The following is a 15,338-nucleotide window of genomic DNA, read 5'->3' on the forward strand; positions in this document are numbered from 1 at the left end:
TTTCTGGGGAATCTTTCTTCATTCATGCGTTGAACATGTCCATACCATCGAAGTTGTGATCTCTCAACCCGAATACTATCCCTACATTTGTAACATATTCGTTTCAAAAATTTTCGGTGTCCGTGGACGATTTAATTTTTGGAACAAAGATCGTTAATAATATGGGGAATCCTTTTGTCTCTCTTAAGAAGTACAAATTTGTTGCTAAAAGTCGGAACCAAATATAGACATTTAGTTCCAATTATCGGGAACAAATTAATGCAATTTAAAAGATCTCGTCCGTTTCGTCTAACAGTTAAGGTCTGTACTTCAGTCGAAATGGATTTCGATGGCGAAAGTTCATAAGGAACATCAAATAAAATTCAGCTTAACAGTGTTTTATACAGACTTGTGCATTACAAAATCACATGCGAGTGCTGGTAGCAGGAGGGGAAGAAATCTCGGGAATCTCAAATTAAAAAAAGTGAAACCGTAAATATTATAGCTTGAAAAATGCCACAAATTTAACGTCTTCCTCGCTGCGATGGTGACTTTCGGAACAAATTAGTTACTAATATTGAGTATCTTTTCGTTACTCCTGGAGGGTACAAATTTGTTCCGAAAATTTTCAGTGTTCATGGATGAGCCACGTTGCGGAAAAAATTCGTTTTCATATTAGGTATCTTATTGAGTCTCGTAGAAAGCACAAATTTTTTCCAAAAACTTCTGTGTCCGTGGACGAGCTAATTTTTGGAACATTATTTTATTATTTATTTATTTTGATGTACCGGTTTTTCTTCGCCATTTTGTACATTTTTCATTTTACAAGTTTTTATACAGATTTAATTCGAGGAGAGATGGAACACCTTTTTTATATTCAATATTGCGGATGCGTTTTGAATGCGAGACAAAGACGAATCTCACTGGTTTATCATTTGAAGACTCTAAATTTCAAATATCAATATTAGAAAAGCTTAGACGAAAAAAGTCACTTCGAAAAATAGTATTTAAAAGAAGTTGCATTTTGAGACACTCAAAAAAAGTGCGCGTGAGATGGAACACCCCTAATTTTAGCAAAACATTTCTAGTTTATTTTATTAATTTAGAATAGTGATTTTAGACATGAACACTATTTCATTGAATTTATTGGGGTTTATTATATTTTTTCAGTATAAATGATTTATTTTGTGGAATATGTGGCTCATATTACTTCGATGGCAATTTCGTTGAGTGTATCAAATCAATCTTACCATAAATTTTGGGAAAATAATATCTAAGATTTACTTGAAAAGATTTTGAAGAACATTGATCAAAATTCACACCGGAAGTGTTGCCAAAACTATTAAGTTCCATCTCTCCTCAACCCCCAAATACACGTATTCTTATGACGAAATAAATATTTTTGGCCATTTTTCAGACATCCAAAAAAATTCAATTTTAATTTTTTCGTACAATTTTAAAGGTAGAAAGCTGTAACTTGGGGGTTTCCAGTAGAATGTTGAAGGGCACAAATAGACCAAATGAGGTGGAGATTGTGAATAAGGTGTAGGCAGGAGGCGAAGTGGTCCATCTCTCTCACTGTTCCATCTCTCCTCGAATGATTATATGTGTCGATTTTTTTCCGGGGAAGAAACTTCCCGAAATCGTCAAACTCGTGAACACTATACTTTTAGGTGCGATTCTTTCATAATCGCACCTACTAATAAAGAGTATATATTTGGAGCAAACCCTGATGTCGCAAATGAGCAACCGAATTTTTAGAAATCGGCGGTTCCTGAGATATTTTGAAAAATGTGTAAAAACTCAGTTTTTTCTGAATTATCTCGAAATACTATTATGCTTTTTCGCTCCTTTTATGTTTATTTTGTAACTTCGAGGATCGCGGTGTGTTCGTGGATTTTAGTGGGCCGCGGAATTTTTCGTGTATTTTCGTGGATCGCGGTGTTTCTCCCGGATTTTCTCGGATCGCGGAATCGTTCACGAATTTTCGCGAACCGCGAAATTTCTCGCGGATTGCGGAATCTTTTGCGGACCGAAGAATTTCTCACGGATTTACGCAGCCGGCAGAATTTATTGTGGATTTTCCCGGGCTGTGGATTTTTTCGCGGATTGCGGAATAGTTTCTGACCCATTTTGGCATTAAAGTTTTACATGTATTTTTGTACATTTCTGACAATCGAATTTGCACTCTTCAATTTTCAACGACCTCGAGTTGCACGCATTTCGAGGTTTCCTGTAATGAATCTCAGCTAGCATCAGGTCATCTGGACTGGACTTCGATTTTGCCCCCAATTCGAATTTGCAATGAAAGAATCACACATAGCATAAGCCCATTTAGGCTTATCACTGACTTTGTTTCTTCTCCGAGAAAAATTATATCCGCATATTTTGTAGTCACCGATATTAGCTGGTTTTGTGAAATGCCCATGATGATTGACGATTCATAATTTTTACGATTTTCTACAATTTTTTGAAAGAACAAAACTGATCGTGAAAATCATAAAAATTGGCTCAGCTGTAATTCATAAGATTTCTCACACAGTGGATGAGTTTTGTTGTTTTGCATTTTTTTTCTCCTCCGCCTGATCGAAAAAAACTGCAGGCGTGCTGAAGGTCAGAGAGAAAAGGAAAGACATGGTGAAAAATGCGACCAAAAATCCACGCGTTATCTTGTGGCGAATTGCTGAACAGTTTTGAGTAGAATTTCTCGGAAGCTCGGAAAGCTATCAAAAGCTCATGAAAATTTCCAATTTGCAGCATGTTGTTTAAAATTTAATTGCAAAAAAACTGTTAGGAGTTTTTCCAATTCTAATGTACCATTTGAAAGCTAATGAAATGTAGATTGGTACAAAAATAATTATTTATTCGGAAAAAATTATATTCTCGGTACAAAGATGCAATGAAAACTGTCATTTTTTGGACAATTTTCAATTGAAAAATACTTGGAAAATTTGTATGAAAAGTGAAAGAAGTGAAACAGGCATTTTATAGAGCATGTCTTTACGAACAAAATTAAAAAAAAATATACCTCTCTATCTTTCATATTCTAGGAGATAATGCAGCCTCTTTGTGGCATGTTTTAGGAGTATACGAATGTTTGGAAAATTATATTACGAAAGGAAAACCGTTTTTCAAAAAATTAAAACATAGAATTAAAAGATAATATAAAAAACTACCCTCAGTTAAATTTTCAAAGAAATATCTCAAAAATTGTAAGACTTGATACACTTTTAATTTTGGGTTTTTGTATGGAGCCGCCATTTTCTGGCTTTATTATCCTCTTAAAGACTAAACATATTTCAAATGGTTTTATTGACAGACTGAATTGTATATATAATATATTCGTAGGGATATAACTTAAGATTCCCTTTCAGAATCATTCTATATTTTTTGATGCCGTAAATTTTTATTCACTTCACATATAATAAAAGTTCTTGGAGATTTCTCGCATGATATGATAATGGGCAAACTTGTTGATTTCCATATGGAAAATATTAATTTAATAAAGTCAAGTGGAGAAGAGCAGTTGAAGAAGGTAACATAATTTTTAATGGTTCTCTCAAATACTCAAATCAATCGATTATATTCCACCTGAGGCGACTGAGGATGGTGATGGGGAGGAGATCAAGGGGGATATCTGATCAATTTTATGACTTCATTAATTGCCAAGATAGCCAGAGCTAATTAATCCCATTTTGTATATCCAAGCCAAGAGACACTCTCTCAGTCAGAGATTTACATCTCGAGGGCTCTCCTGGAGAAACCCAAATACCCAACCCATGCAATTGATACCAATCGATAGGGGTTATGGTGTTGTGGGCCACAGTTTAAGATTTAATCCCTGGGATTTGCTAATCGCATCACAATGTGAGTCACTGGGTATAAATTGCAGTCGAAAGAGGCGACGTGAATTGATCACAAAGGTGCATTTAGTGGTACTGGGTGAGAAAGATGAAGCACTTTTGGCCTTAGTGTGCTCCCTACTGATTATCACTAATTAATTAATGGATATTCCAAGCTGTTTTTGTCCAGTCTTTGACCCTCTTTTTGCATCCGACAAATGGATACAGTACAAATTGCTTCAACCGAAATTTCAATTAACCAAAGTGGAGGATGCAAAAATTGTCCATATACCGCAGAAACTTTTGCTAATTACAGAAGCATCCTTAAAGGCACTTTTTAGCTCCTTTCACCAATTTTCTCCTCCATGCCTTTGTGGAAGCAGAATCCCCAAGAGTTGTTGATGGTAAGAAAACCTACCGAAGCACGACAACCAATTTCAATGGATTTCGATTGAGAATGCGCAAAATGGCATTAAAATGGTCTTTTATATGAAAAGTGTGCAAATTTTATGGCTTTTCGTGTTAATTGTATTATATAGCTTGAGTTTATATTTTCGATGGTTAAACTAAATGAGGCATGTTTAACGGTGTGAGCAATGAAGTTAATGAGGCACAAGATGCTTTTCATCCCAAGATGTGCATACACCAAGCATTGCCTAATTCGGCGGTGCATTTTCCTTTTCTTTCTTTGGACTTCTCCCTGTCTTTCCTTCAACTTACATCACACTGGGATGATTAAAGTCGGTACCCGAAGGTGGGAGTGTGCAATCACCAACTCCATGTCTTTAGCATTCCCAATCATGCCCATACCTTTTTGCTGAATTGTATCATTTTTACGATGTCCTCTGGCTTCGTGAAAAATTCCTCCACATTTAACGAGACACCGTCTTTCTTTCTCAATTTAGGTGTCATTCTTAACTTAAAGACATGATTGAAAATCTTAAAACCAAAACACGATTACAGATGGTGCTTTTGCAATACCTAAAGAAAAAAATAAATTCAAGCAATATTTGCACACAGGTAATTAGAAATCGTAATGATTTTGAGTTAATTAATAACATATAAAAAATTATGGCATAACTTTCTTAATTCATGCAAGAATCTAGTATTTTACCTTTTGAGCAAACTCCGCCCTTAAATAATTTTAGACCACGCCCCCTTATACGATGTAATCAGCGGATGTTGATATTTTTTTCATAATTTATTTAATTTAATAAAGTCAAACCATAAAATTCTCTGAGCGAAAAACTATTACTTGAACTTTACTAATTATTATTTTATAGTTACACAAGTCCTAAAAGGGGCGTGGAATATTTATGAGCTGGACATTTCTTGTTGCTTTCCATATTAAATTAATTAGTGGCATTGGTTTGTCGTGTAAATATTTTAGTTGTATTTTAATAAAGAAACAGACATTTTCGGCCAGTATATTTTGCAAAAAGGAGATTGTTAAGAACTTTAAACTAAAAGATTTAGACACCAGGATGATAAGGGAAACTGGGGCACCATCGAAGACAGGGTAGCACCGAACACTGCGATTTTCTAATTAGATATTAGACTTTAGCAGCATTGTACACTAAAGAAAATGTTCGTCAATGTTCAAGTAGTTTGAAAATAAAAATCAGTGTTCGGTGCTACCCCGTGTTCGGTGGTACCCGAGTTTCCTATACATTTTAAAATATTTTTCTTTTAATGAGAGCTAAGTTGGGCGATTTAAAATCATTTTCAATTCGGAATTTTTTGCACTGCTTCAGACACGCAAACAGAAAAATGTGAAAAGGGAGTACAGTGCCCGCTTTGTTATCCGGATGATTGGGAGACAATATGACAGATGTCCGCTTCGTAATCTAGATGGATTTTTTGAATTTCTTCAAGGTCTCGAAAATATAATACAAGTTTTTATTGTAGATTTAGAATAAAAGTTTTAAAGAAGCTTAAAAAGACTTAATTAGAGAATTCTATGCTTATTATACTTCATTTATTAAATGGAAACATCACAGGATCTTTCATTTTCATTGCTGAATACACATACATACATAACCTCAAAATTATTTTAAATGTAACCGTCGATAACTCGTTCGGATTACGCCGATTCGGATTAGAGAATGGGCACTGTAGAAAAAAAAGAAGAGCAAGAAGAAAAGGAACAGCCCTTTCTATTAAGTACTTATTAAGCATTTAATAAGTTCTTATCACAATGACTTAACTTTAAGGTGCTATAGAACATCCAACTTTCTTAAAGAAAATATGAAAATGAGACAATCGTCAGAGCTTCGTGACGAACAGAGAAACTAATATGGCAGAACTCGTCTTTAACATAATAAGCACTAAGTACTTAATTAAGGACTTTCGGATTACGCCGATTCGGATTAGAGAGCGGGCACTGTAGAAGAAAAAGAAGAGCAAGAAGAAAAGGAACAGCCCTTCCTATTAAGTATTTATTAAGCATTTAATAAGTTCTTATCTCAATGACTTAACTTTAAGGTGCTATAGAACATCCAACTTACTTAAAGAAAATATGAAAATGAGACAATCGTCAGAGCTTCGTGGCGAATAGAGAAACTAATATGGCAGAACTCGTCTTTAACGCATTTAACACTAAGTACTTAATTAAGGACTTTCGGTTAAGCATAAATTAAATCACTTTTTTGATTGTAGTTTAAACTTCCGAATTACGCGTTGAAGGAAAGATTTAACAGACTATGGGACAGTTTAAAATTTACGTTTTGTGTTGCAAGTTGTGATCACACAGAGAGAAATCCGAAAGTGTTAAAATAACATTCCGGAAATGTTAATTTTACCCTGCAGTATTGATCCGAAATCGGTGTAAATATTATGCTTTTTAGGTGTATTAGGGGTTAAAATGACCCTTTTTCATGTTAATTTTACCATTGAAAAGGTGTAAAATTAACATTAAAAAATGTTGATATATTTTTACACCTAAAAAATGTTAAAGTTACGAGGAAAAAAAATTAATCGCACTGCCTTTTTTTCTCAGTGCATGAAAGGAAGGATTTAACAAATTTTGGGATATACTTGTGAGAAAAATAATATTTCTGGATTACAAGAAACAAAGTATTCTCTTAAGATGTTTTGTCATTCATATAACTGCAACTGCAATCATTATTACAATTACTTTTTTACCATTAAAAAGATACAACATAAGGATTATAAACATTTTTTTTAAAGCCATACACCACTATCCAGATGCAATTAAATACTTAGTCCTCTAAAATATTTTAGTTACATCGGTCTCTGTTTAGGCTAAAGCTGAAGCTAGAAAGCATTTATAGCCCGTCAAGATCGCGATGCGACTAAAATTTAAATATTTTATAGGATTATATATTTAATTACCCACGGATAATGATTATCTCTTATTATTTCTTCTATCACAAATGCTGGTAGCAAATAATGCGAAAATTTGTGTATTTAAGATTTATATAAGAAACTTGGCATTAAATTCCGAGAATGTCTCGAGTCACAACTTGTGACATTGAAAGGGAGAAGTGTTAGAGCAAATTAGAGGGCAATAATTGTCAAGTCACATAATTCAAATTAACGCACATTTGCCCACAATTTACACGTTTTGACTTGCGAGAGATCTGTTGCACGGTCAAAGAAACAGATCGCCCACAAGTCCTAAAAACCTCAGCAAAATACAGCATCTCTGGTGTATCCTCTTCAGTGTGAGCCTATGGGAAAGAAACCTGACACGGTATTCTCCCTTAAAGTTTTGTGCCAGATCAATTTGTTTAACAAGCAATAAATCAAATTGGATCGCCTTGGAGAATCGAGTGGTCAGTTGGTGGCGGATGGTGGATCGGATGTGATGGATTGTCTTGGGAGGAAAGAGCATGGCGACCGTGGAAGAGACTCTGGGATTCACGGTGGTGGTTTACTGACTCACGCTGAGGTCCAATAACAATTATACTTGGAAGTAACATCAAAAAGCAAACAATTCACCTTAAATCTCGCTTCTTCCACCTTCCTTCATCTTCCTCCCAAGCACAACATGTCTGTGTCTAATAAAGCATTGGCAATTGATGTGAGCACACGTAATAAAGTACAAAATAATATATGCAATATATATATGCATGGTGGTATTAGGGGGGAGATAGGACAAAACGGGGGAAGGTAAATAAGCCACATGGTGCGAATGAGTAGAGTTGGCAAGGAAAAGGGTGTATCGAGATGATTAATTGATTTCAATTATGAGAAAGGAACGCGTTATTTGTTTACGGATACCTCATTGTGTTGTACCTTCATTAAGACTTTTCTCTCTGGTGTTTCTGTCAGACTTCCTCTATTTCAATGGCCTGCGTGAATTATCTCAAGAGATGGGTGAAACGTGCCAACAGAGATTCCTGGGGCCGTTGATGGATGGGATGGTACTGAGAAATTGATTATCGCTTTCCATATTCACTCTCAACTGAGGGTGGGCATTCACTATTCTACCTGTAACTCTTTCTTTTTTTCTCCTCCTTGACTCTCAAACTTATCTAATTTATTCGTTAGCTTCTTCTCAAGATCGTCAAGATCAATGCATATCCATCAGACTGATTCTTGGTATATGGCTGGTAGCCCTAATGAAGAATGTTATTTGAAAAACAAGGATCATTTCTGAATTTATCCCTGGATTTGGTACGCAGCGTGCACCAAATGATAACCGATCTCAATTCAGGTGAAAACATGTGTATTTTCAGCTGCACTGAAAGAAATCCGCAAAAGTTAAAATAACATCCCAGAAATGTTAATTTTCCCCTGCAGAATTGATCCAAAATCGGTGTAAATATTATGCTTTTTAGGTGTATTAGGGGTTAAAATTACCCTTTCTCATGTTAATTTTACCCTTAAAGAGGTGTAAAATTAACATTAAAAAATGTTGATATATTTTTACACCTATAAAGTGTTAAAGTTCTGTGGAAAAAAGTTAATCGCACCCTCTTTTTTTCTCAGTGTGAATTCTGCTAACCTCAAAACGACACTCGCGAGGCAGTGAGATTTCCATATATTGGTTAGCAGCTTTTTGTTCGAAAATTGCTAACCAGTCAGCATATTTCTGCTGATCGGCTCAGTAAAAATATGCTCACAACGCTGCTGGGTAGTGTAATAAATTATATTGGTGCTATTCTAATAAAAAATGAGAAGGGAAAAATCTTTCTCCTGAATTTTTTTAGTACATGGCTGCTCTTATGTGCTTCTGCATAAACAACATGTCTTTGTATTGGTTCCCGTCACGACTATTTCATGGTTTTAGAATACTATGAAGACTGGGGAAAACAGTCGAGACGAGAAGCAATACAAAGAAAGATCGATAATGCAGAAGCACTTGAAAACAGTCATGTGCTAAAAAAATGTTCAGGTGAAAGATTCCCCTTTTTTATTTCGCGTTGGAATAGCACCAAGAAAAAACCAAGAAATTGAATTAAACAATGCGTAATTACAAACTTTCTCTCTAATTGATGATTTAAAACACGGATTATGACCGTCATAATCCGTGTTTTAAATCATCAACAAGTATAACTAACTGACCGTACCATTCCAACATTTCTCTCTAATATTCTTAAATTTAAAAAAAGTGTACTAAAGTTTAAATTTTAAAAGTGTACTAAAAATGTCCTTGTAGTTTAATTCTATCAAGATGACTAAACCCTACCATTTTCATTAATCTAAGATATGCACCTCTAATCTAATTATAAAAATTAAAATAGCTGCGTGATATAAAAACAGTAACTAGTTTAAATATTATATAGCAATTACAAAAATTCGATCTCGAGATATTAGTACACCCCTGTTCTAAATGTCTATAATGTTCAAACATTTTTTATTATATTTGAAAAATAAATCAAATTACTGGATATTGAAAAGATTTTTTTTTAGAATATGGAAACGTTAAGTATTAAATAATATATTTAGTACATGTCTAATTCTAGATCCTGATTAAATAGTACTTTTCGTATTTTTTTATTTATCTCTTCATCTTCGAATAGCTTTACAATTTCTTATAAAAAAAACCCCTTAATGAACTCCAGAACAATTTTACAAAAATACAAAATGAAAGTAAGAATAACTGAAAAAAATCTTGTAACAGTTTTTAAGAAAAAAACAAAAGGTTAGAAAAATTTTCTTGCTCTAGATTGAAAAGAACTTATAAGTGAATAAACTCCTCATATTTTTCCGTAAAATTTGTCTAAATACTAAAACATATTTGAGTAACTTTTATAATCGCGGCTAAAATTTAGTACAGATTCTGTTATTTGCTTAACTCAATTTGGGTGGCTATTGTACTTCCTGAAATTAATCAATTTGCCTCAAAGGCATATTCTTGATTTTATTTTGAAAATTTCACTTAAAACCTTGGAATTCATATTTTAGTACAGTTCTGTTCTAAACATTTATCCATTTTTAAATGTATTGCTTCATATTGTATTTTTTAAAATTCTTTTCGCTTTCTTTTCAAAATAAATTCAATTTATCTAAGAATTACTTTTTAAAAAATGATAGATTTCGTTCATGTTCTAAAAGAGATTTGTGTCTAAGGAGAGTAGGAAGCCTTTGCTGAAAATTTTCTAACATACACCAAGGACTATACGAATAAATGTAAATGATCTTGTTTTATAAGAACCATAACAACTTGTATTATTGAATAAGCATGAGACTAAAAAAGCTTCTTCATTCAATTTGTACTCTTAATGGTCTACTTTTCTCAGAACATATTTCACCCGTGAAAGAAAAGAAAGAAAAAGAGCCACCTTACTCAGGCGAAAAATCTCAAGGGTTGATGAAGAAGAGACATGTAAATAATGGGAATTTAGAATGAAGGAAGCTTCCAAAGAGAAATTGTCAGAAGAACAATTAACCACGAGTAAAGCAATTAATTTAACAAATCTACATGAGTTAATTGCACAACAAGAAAGCAAACAAATGGCTACCAAGTGTGTATATTTTCATCCTGCACTTAAACTTGATGCCACGCATCTCATGGTGACCACCTAACGTACATTGCAAATTTAGATGGGATCACTGAATAGTCGAAGATCACAAGATGAAAATCCACTTGTATGGGGCTTTTTGCAAAATGAAAATTGTCAGACGAAAAAGACGATGAGGCCATAAATCACTCGTTGAATGCTGGGTGATGCAATTGATCGATGTCGATTCGATGCGCGAGCTGTTTGCATTGAAATGGAGTTAATATTAAATAATTACCGATGATGAATTTTATATACTCTCGATTGTGATCACCCGTGACAGATGATCAATGAGGGAGCTTTTCCTCATTTCAAGACTCCTCCAGCTTTCGATGTGAATAGCAATTTGAGTAATTCGATTGACACCATTTCGGTGATTATCAAAGTAGAGGGGAATGTGAGCTTTCCAACAAATTCACCTGATGCTCAATCTTCTTTTGATAGGCTTTCTAATCGAAGTAGATTTCTTTTGCAACAATTTATTGCACAATTTTGCAAAAAAAAGTTGAACAATGGAATTTTTAAATTTCTTTTCAATTTTATTGCTCGATCTCAATAAGAGGACAATAGATACATAATGATATATCAATAGCAACATATCGTCGCCCCTAATACCATGAGGATTATGAGGTTATAATTTTGGCATAAAAAAATAAGCCACAGCATTAATTAATACACTGCGTTTACACTGCTATCTTAAGATCATTGAGTAGAAGTCTTTTCCACAAATTTCCTTTATTTCATTTTTTAATGCTAAATTTTACAGGCCAAAAAATTCCTAGGATCAGTCTCAATCTCTTGGGTTCTTTAGGTTTTAAAAACATCCGAAATCTAAAAATGTTTCCACATGCGACTTTGATTAAAAATTTGATCTGAATAACAAGTACATTGGATTAACCTTCAAGATCTTACTTCATAAAGCAAAACTGGTTTTAGAACAGCCCTAAATATAACGAGAAATCATAAAGCTTAACGAGCTTGAAGAAATTACAGGCTTATACGGGCTTCAGACCTGAGATTTAGCCATATGGCTCACCTGATCTAATTTTTCAGCAATCAAGATTTTTTGGAAAACTGACTTAGGATTCAATTGTTAAGGGCAAGACCTATTCAATTCTAAAAAAGAGCAATAAAATTGGTTGTTAATTAGGATTTTGAGACCGTTGGGGACCTGGCTTAAACCTCTAGTCTGAAGACCGCTTTATACTCATAAGCATCCATAATTATACCTTAAAAGGGCTCTTGTAGCAATGTTATTGATTTTTTACAGTCTAATGGTTCATTTGTCTTTATTATACAATCCCAACAATTTACCTAAGTTAGAAATTAAGGAGGTTAAGTCATATGGCTTAACTTTAAACCTTATGCTTAAAGTTTTAAGCTTTAAAACTAAAGCCACTATTAGTGTGTTCTTAATCCATCTTGGTAGTTTAAGAAGAGTAACACTGACTTCAGAGTTATTCCATACGGCTAAACTGTTCTAATGCCACAAGACAAAATATTTGGGAAGCCTTTCACTTAAGAAGGGTTATAAAGAGTATAATGTCCTTGTCAGACTTACGATTTACGCCAAGAGACAAGCTTAATGGAAAATGATGGATATGTAGCTTAAACATTATTTCGAATATAATTACGCTAAGCCGTCTCCCAACTAATCCTGAGCTCTGTCAAGGCCCTAACTTAACAATCTGTTTTTGGAAAATATCTCTATCTGTAATTGCTTTCCGTAATTCAAGAAATTCGGGAACTGGAGTAAGCCTCTAGTCTGAAGCCCATATAGGGAGTACAGCAAACTCTCTATAAAAATAGGGTTTAGAAAATTGGATTTAACACGATTTCAGACTATAGATTGTGCTTTATTTCTAAGTATTCTTAGTTTAACTGAAGAAATGAACACGAATTTGACCTTTGACTCCTTCTCCTTTATTTTCTCATAAAACCGACGTTTCTGAGGGGATTTCCTCCTTCCTGAAGTCTACAAAACATATTGATACAAATCAGGACTTTTCTTTGAACATACTACAACGTCAAGATCGGAACATAACTACTAATAGGGGACTTACATGGAAATTTTTGGAAAATAACTTGTCACAAGAAAAAATTGTTACACTTTTTCCGATTTCCGATTTGATAAATGTTCCGATTTTGACGTTGTAGTATGTTAAAAAAAAGTCCTGATTTGTATCAATATGTTTTGTAGACCTGAGGAAGGAGGAAACCCCCTTCGAAACGCCGGTTTTATGAGAAAATAAAGGAGAAGGAGTCAAAAGTCAAATCCGTGTTCATTTCTTCAGTTATCCAATCTATTGACCGAAAATCATATAATATTCTTAGTTTTATAAACATGAAACAGGACAACACAATTTTCAGATCTTTAGAGATCAGTTGATCTTGCCATACTATCCTAAGTCAAAGTTCGAGAAACCTATTATTTTATCCAATTATTGGATTTAAACTTCATGGTTAAAGAGGCTTTAAGTTCTTATAATTTTACAGCCTTATGAAAATAATGTTATCAACTTAACAGATTGAAGACCTGTGCTTCAGAATCTTAAGAAACTTTCAAGACTTATTAATATATTAAAGACTTATGACCTCCTTAAAGTTTAAGAAGTTTTCTTCAGTCGACCGAAATTCATCTTAATACGTAAAGGCTACTAAGAGCCTTATATAAAGGATTAGGTTGGATTAAGTAAAGTAAATTTATGCAAAGGATCTATAATCGATGATCCTAAGCCCTTAGTGTATGATAATTTGGGATAAATGTCAACTTCCAAATTTAACAGGCTAAATATTCTTGATGATCAGAATGAATCTGTTTCGGCCCTTAGGGTTGCCCTATTATTTATGGTCTGTCCATAAATATAGTCCTCTCGCAACAATTTTCAATTTTTGACACAAAATTATTCGAAGAATCACAAAATCAAGAATATTTTATATTCTGTCTTAGCATAATCAAGTATTCTTAATTTTGTGTTTCTTGGAAATCGTTCTTACCACATACTATATTTGTTGCCATAAATAAGGGAGAGCTTTGAGGCTTCGCACACACTCTAGCTTCGAACATTTCATGTTTTTTTCCATATTCATTTTAACGAATCTGACCTATCTATGGCAATATATTTCAAAGCTAGTTTTAAATCACACATTTCCTGAAAGAAAATTATGTATATGGGAAGCCTGAAAGCCTTCTCCTAGAACCCTATATTATAGTAGATGAGTTTTCTTCTATAGCACTAAGAACTATTTAAAATTCAAGCTTTAATCTGGCTTAATTTATACTGTCCACCATTAATCTTTAACTACTGAAACCTTATTATCCTAGGTCGACCTTTGATAATATGTACATACCGAACTTTTATAAGACCTATATGAAGGCCCTAAACTCAATCTTATAAGTACTTTACTTCTTCGTTAAAAGAAAATCTGAATGAATGCAATCCTACCATAAGAGCATATATTCCCATCTCAATAGGTTTGGTTCCCAAGAGGTAGCCCGAATGGATCAGCCACAGAAAGTCATTAAATGTCACGTGGAAAGCACAAAATTTATTAATATGAATATTTTGCGGTACTAAAAGTCTCATAAGACGAAAAGGCTAAATTGAAATAGAGTCGTCATTTGTAATATTTCACTTCTCACAATGGTTCTTTTTTTTCTTCTCCATTCTCGTTACAGATCTCTTAGATGGTGGTAAGTCATAACTCGATCATATTTAACGTCTCTATCGAACTCTTTCGCTCTTCGCACGATCTTCTCCCAACATTTGAATGTGCCATGGGTCGCATATGAGGCAGCTGTTTATTGTGGCTCAGAGTACATCTAGATTTGAATAAATCAACCGCACTCATACAAACGGACGGCCAATATCGGCGGGAATAATTATTTTCAATTCAAGTAGCTACCAACAAATCGACTGGTGAATGGGGCAAAACGCAAGTGTGAGGTGCAAAGGAAGGTATGAAATGATATTCTTATGGTTGTAGGATAAATAGTAGATGATTTAAAAAAAAAAAAGACGAATTGGAAGTGATGCAGAGAAATGGCAAAATGTGAGAAATCCCACAAGAAATTCAACCACAATCTGTCAGTTGGGCGTCCGATCGAGACGCATTGCCCAGGAAAAATGTAATATGGATATGGGAGGCAAATGAGGCAATATTCTACCGTGTTCTTTGTTACCTTTGGAACATCAAGATGTTTAAAGTCTTTCAGCCCATATGCAAATCGCCCAATAATTCAGCCTCTTCTAGCTCCATGATCGTCCGACTGATCGTGTTCTCATAGCAATCTAGAACTTTAGGCTTCTTGGCGGGCTTCTGCCACTCCAATTCACAATTTAATACAGCACTTCGTGATCTAATTTAGATTTGATGGCGATTTTACAATCGCAGCTTTTGACTACCTTTTTTTTCTACCGAGGCATCTAACCCATCTCCCACCTAGATCACCACCGCAGTGAAAATGTAATATATATATATCGCTTCATGAGAAATTTATGCTGAAAACACTAAAATACTGAAATGATTATTTTATACTTTTATT

General features: G+C 34.0%; 1 protein-coding gene across 7 annotated transcripts in view; it reads left to right on the forward strand.

Moving 5' to 3' along the window:
• The window catches only part of LOC129804916 (zinc finger protein 236), a 108,247-nt gene that overhangs the window by 51,360 nt on the left and 41,549 nt on the right, over positions 1–15,338 (forward strand). For 5 of the 7 annotated variants that reach the window (XM_055852694.1, XM_055852700.1, XM_055852696.1 and 2 more), the window contains one exon: positions 14,472–14,486. The exons of 1 other annotated variant lie outside the window; for it this stretch is intronic. The gene's annotated coding sequence lies outside the window, so the exon portion shown is untranslated. Of the gene's footprint in view, positions 1–14,471; positions 14,487–14,511; positions 14,752–15,338 lie in introns of those variants that run through there. One more of the 7 variants, XM_055852699.1, reaches the window with a different exon arrangement.

The sequence above is a fragment of the Phlebotomus papatasi genome, chromosome 2 (assembly GCF_024763615.1).
Source record: "Phlebotomus papatasi isolate M1 chromosome 2, Ppap_2.1, whole genome shotgun sequence".
In the NCBI taxonomy this organism is placed as follows: domain Eukaryota; kingdom Metazoa; phylum Arthropoda; class Insecta; order Diptera; family Psychodidae; genus Phlebotomus; species Phlebotomus papatasi.